This window comes from Tenrec ecaudatus, chromosome 8 (assembly GCF_050624435.1).
Source record: "Tenrec ecaudatus isolate mTenEca1 chromosome 8, mTenEca1.hap1, whole genome shotgun sequence".
In the NCBI taxonomy this organism is placed as follows: Eukaryota; Metazoa; Chordata; class Mammalia; order Afrosoricida; family Tenrecidae; genus Tenrec; species Tenrec ecaudatus.
Window position 1 is genome coordinate 19,657,958 of NC_134537.1, and position 5,444 is coordinate 19,663,401.

The 5,444-nt window shown below is 42.4% G+C and overlaps 1 pseudogene; it reads right to left on the reverse strand.

Annotated features, from left to right (window-relative positions):
* Positions 1-324: 324 nt before the first annotated feature.
* LOC142454658 (lysine--tRNA ligase pseudogene) lies at positions 325-4,893 on the reverse strand (annotated as a pseudogene).
* Between the last annotated feature and the right edge of the window lie 551 nt (positions 4,894-5,444).

A 5,444-nucleotide genomic window follows, 5' to 3' on the forward strand; every position in this document is an offset into this window, starting at 1 on the left:
GTATTTTGCTCCACGATTCCTCCATGAATAACTATTTAATTGTTTCCAATATCTGTTTATTTATATATAGTTTTATGTATTTGTGGCAGTATCTCTGATGAATAAAATTCTGGGACAAGAGATTGAGATGATGAGTATGTATAAATTAACATAGACAGAAATACTTCTAAATTGTCCCCTAAAATACTATATAAAGTCATTATCTGATTAATTTTATGAGCGGGATCGATTCTGCTGTCAATGATCAATCTTTCAATTTTCTCTAATCTAAAACCAAATGGAAATGCCATTTGTAAGCATGTTTGTAGTTCTAATATTTTCCAGTCACTGCATGTCTTGGTCATTCTTCCATTTGTGGATAATTTTTGGTTTTCCTTTATAAATTCCCAGCTCATATAACTTGCTTTGTTCTTTCACTGGGATTAGGATCTAAAGACAAAGCTTTTGGCTTATTAATATTGACTTTGCCCTTTGTCTTCATATGACTTTTGGAAAGTTAGTCCAGGCACCACAACCACTGAGAAATATGATGCGATGCCATCACCACCCATGCTGAAAACCATGCCTCTAAGATTGTGCACTCTCTTCTTTACCACAATTCCCTATAGGATTCCCTTGTTTCTCTACTCCACGCTGTGCTTAAGGATCTTCAATACTCATTAAAACTGCTTCACAAAATCATTTCTTTTTGCTTAGACATTGCTTTCATTCAGTATATTTTAAGGCTTAATGATAATTTTATATAAATAGATCATACATGTTGCTTAGAAAAGCCAAATACAGCTAAATACTTATGAAAATAGCAGCAAAATCAGTTGCTTCCACCGTCTGTTCCTAGCCTCAAGTGACATTTCCCAAAAGTAAATACTTTTAACCATTCAAATGCATCCATTTGTGTAGTCTCTGTGTGTTTCTCACTTACAGGTTGGCAGTTCTAAGCCATCTTAATTCTGTGGAAGAAAGGTTCAGAAAATTGTTCCTTCAAAGATTGCTGTTATTATTCTTTGGTGCATCGGTTGGTCCCAACCCATAGAGAGTCTATGTACAACAGAATGAAACACTGCCAGGCCCTGAGTCTGAACAATTCTTCCTATTGTTCCTATTCCTAGCTAGAATCAACTGTTGAAGCCACTGTGTCAATCTGTCTCACTGAGTGGTTCATCTTTTCACTTCCCCTCTGTGGTACTAACCACGACGTCCTTTTCCAGACTGCTCCCTCCTTACAATGTGTCCAAAGTACCTAAGACGAAGTCTCACCATCCTTGCTTCTAAGGAGCAGTTGGCCTGTATTTCTTCCAAGGAAGATTTGTCTCTTTGGAAATCCATGGCCTTTCCATATTCTTCTCCAGGATCACATTTCAAATGCATTAATTCTTCTTTCGCCTTCCTTATTCAATGTCCATTGTTCACATGCATATGAGGCAATCGAAAATATTAAGGTTTACGTCTGGTGCACTTTAGTCCTCAAAGTAACAGCCTTGCTTTTCAATATTTTAAAGAGGTCTCATGCAGCAGATTTAACCCATGCATTGCTTCTTTTGATCTCTTGACTGCAGCTTCTGTGAGCATTGATTGTGCATTCAAGCAAGACAAAACCTTTTAAAAACTTCAATATTTTCTGTTTATCAAGATGTTACCTATTGATCAAGCTGTGAGAATTTTGACCTTTACATTGAGTTGTAATCCATAATTAAGGCTGCAATCCTTGATTTCCATCAGCAAGTGCCTCAAGTTCTCACTTCCAGCAAGTAAGGTTGTGTCAACTGTATATAAAAGGTTGCTAATAAGCCTTCCTCCAATCCTGATGCCACATTCTTCATGTCATCCCAATTCTCTGATTATTTGATCTACATACAGATGTACCAAGTATGATGAGAGGATACGTCCCTAACACATACCTGTCCTTATTTTAAAGTATACTATAATCCATTGTTCTGTTTGTACAACTGCCTCTTGATCCATATACAAGTTCGGCATGAGCACAGTGAAGTGTTGTGGAATTCTCATTCTTCTCAAGGTCATCCATGGTTTGTTATGGTCCACAAAGTCAGAAGTCCTTATATACTCCATAAAACACTAACAAGCATTTTTCTGGTATTCTCTGCTTTGAGCCAAGATACATCTGACACCATCGATGATAATCCTTGTTCCACATGCTCTTCTGAATCCAGCCTGAAACTTTGGCATCTCCCTGCCAATGTACTGCTGAAACCATTGTTGGATGATCTTCATTAAAACTTTATTTACATGTGATATCAATAATACTGCTCTATAACTCTACTCTTCTATATACTGTTAGGTCACTTTTCTTTTCAATGGGTACAAACGTGGATTTCTTTAAGTCAGTTGGGCAAGAAAATGTCTTCCCAGTTTCTTGACACACACGATTAAGTGCGTCCAGTGCTTCATCAGCTTGTGGATACATTTCACTCAATAGTCCTTCAGTTATTGGAGCCTTGTTTTAGGCTAATTCTTTCCGTACAGCTAGAATGTCCTCCTTCAACTCTATTGGTTCTTGTTCATATACTACCTCCTGAAATGGTAGGATGTCAGCTAGTTCTGTGTCGGACAGTGTCTTTGTATATTGTTCTCATCTTCTTTTGATGTTTCCTGGATTGTTTGTTCAATATTTTGCCAACAGAATCTTTTAATATGGAAATCCAATGGTTGAATTTTCCCCATGAGTTCTTTCAGTTGCTGATACAACGAGTGTTTCTTCCTTTCTGATTTTCTGACTCTAGCTCTTGGCATATTTCACTATAATATTTGACTCGGTCTTCTTAAGCTGCCCTTTGAAATTCTGTTCAGCTCTTTGATTCCATCATTTCTTGCATTTTCCTGAGCTACTGTTTGCTGAAGTGCAAGTTTCAAAGTGTCTTCTGATATCCATTTTGATCTTCTCGTTCTTTTTTGTCTCTGTAATGACTCTTTTCTTTCTTCATGAATCATATTCTCTTTTTTCGTGTAGAGACAAGTGGTTTGTTTCATAAGAAGGAGCTCTTCATCCCTCTTCTCGCCTCTGCTGTCTGAGCTGACTTGGGGGCAAACAGAGCAGTACCCAAGTGGACAGTGCCCTGGCAGACTTGCCCTTTTACAGAGAGGCAAAGATGCCCGAGTCACGTGACTTGCAGCGACTATTTCTAAAACAGAGGTGCCCACAGGGGCATTCTCCTCCTGTGTTTGTGGGGGTGCTACATTCTCTTTCTTGTCTTCAGGCTTCATGGCAGGAAGCAGCAGCACCTCCTTGATGTTACTGGAGTCTGTGAGGAACATGTTGATACGGTCGATCCCCATGCCCCAGCCAGCTGTCGGGGCAGCCTGTACTCCTGGGCAGTACAGAGGCCTATGAACATGGCCTCATCGTCACCAGCAGCCTTGGCCTTGGCCTTGGTCCACTCCTCGAACAGCTGCCACTGCCACTGCTGCAGGGGGTCGTTCAGCTCCGTGTACACATTGCACACCTCCTAATTCATGACAAAGAGCTCAAAGCGCTCCGTCAGACCCTGTTTGGAACAGTGCCATTTGGGAAAGGGGCTCATGATCTGCAGATGATCACAGATGCCGGCGGGGTTGATGCAGGTCACTTCCAGGAACTCACCAACAAGCTTATCCAGGAGCCTGGCTGTGGTCCAAGGAGGAGGGCAGTCCACAGCTTTGTCGACACAGATATCATCCAGGAGCTTTTGAGTTTCTTCCATTTCAAAGCGGCTCGTTTCTGGCAGCTTCACCGCAGGGCCTTCTCTAGCTCCTTCACCATGCTTATTCGCCGGAAGGGGGGGGGTGAAGCCAATCTCATAGGCCTGGCCCTCGGGATAGTAGGTGACCTTGTACCTGCCTGCGACGTCTTTGACCATCTCTGAGATCATCTTCTCCGTGATTTCCATGAGAATGTGGTAGTCGGCTTGGCCATATAGAACTCACAAGTGGTGAACTCGGGATTGTGAGTCAAGTTGATGCCTTCGCTCCAGAACTGGTGCCCGATCTCATACACTCGGTCCAGGCCTCCAACCACCAGCATCTTATGGTAGAGCTCAGGAGGAATCCTCGTATACGAATTCATGTCTAGCTCGTTGTGGCAGGTGACGAAGAGCTTGGCCACCGCTCAGCCTGGGATGACATTCATCATGGGAGTTTCGATCTCCAAGAATCCCAGCTCGACCAAGAAACTTCTGATCTATGTGATAATCTTAGAGTAGACGATGCACTTCTGCCTTCAAAGTCATTCAGGATCAGGTCCAGGTATCTTTGGCGATAGCGTGTCTCCTTGACCTTGAGGCCAAAATGCAGCTGCGGTAGCATGTGCAGGCAGGGGTCGGCAGTGTGATCTCATGGGGTATGACGCTCAACTCCCCCTTCTTGGTTTTCCCTGGGTTCCCCTGAACTCCAATTATGTCTCCCCACACAGTTTGTTACTGATACAAATAAATTCTTCTTCTGATTTATAGTTCCTGGAATTGGGCATGACTTGCAATTTGACCCTCTCTTCTAGAAGGTCATAGATGAGCTTTCCCCAGAAGCTCTCTTGGCATGGACTCGAGCTGCCAATTTGAGGGCGATGTCAGTCAGGTGGTCCCCAGGCTGTAGGTGACTGCTCTCCGATGAAGTGTGTGAGATGTCCACGTGGAACTTGTGGGGGGAAGGGGTCTTCCCCACTGGTCTTCAGCTGCTGAACTGCTTGGTTGCGGCTCTTGTAGGATTGATTTGGGTCCAGGCGTTCTCCTCGGCGCTAACACCATTGTCGGTGGTGTGGTTGGTGGCACAGCTGGTACTCACTGAGTCCCCTCTGTTTGGCTCCTTTTCAGCTACCTTCTTCTCAGCTTTAAGACGTCTTTTTAGTTCATTCTTACTGAGTTTCAGCTTGCCGCTATCCACTTTCACATGCACAGCGGCCATGTTGGCTGACGGCCCGACCTGAAAGTGCATGAATAATATCCTTAATGTGGTCTTCAGTCTGTGTGCAGTGCAGCAAATCTATTCTTGTAATATTTTCTTGTAATTCAGCTGAGATAAGAACAAGGTTGTATCTTTGGCTCCAGTGAACTTATTTTAATTTTCTTCAGCTTCAACTTGAACTTATATAGAAGCAATTGACATTTATTCCCATAGTCAGCCCTTGGCCTGGCTTTAGCTGCTAATTTCGGGTTTATCCATTATCTCTTACGAAAGATGTACTCGATTTTATTTCTTTGTATTCCATCTGGAGAAGTCTATGTGTGTAATCACGGTTCATGTTCTTTGGAACAAGTCGTTGTTCTTGCAAAAATTCTATTATGTGTTTTCCACCAAGACTATCTTTTCTAACTACTGTACATCCTTTTTGTTTCCAACTTTTGCATTCCAATGTCCAATAATCATCAACGTCTTCTTATTGCATGATTGATCAATTTCCAACTGGAGTAGTTGGTAGAATTCATCAATTTCTTCACAATCTTTCGTAGTTGGTG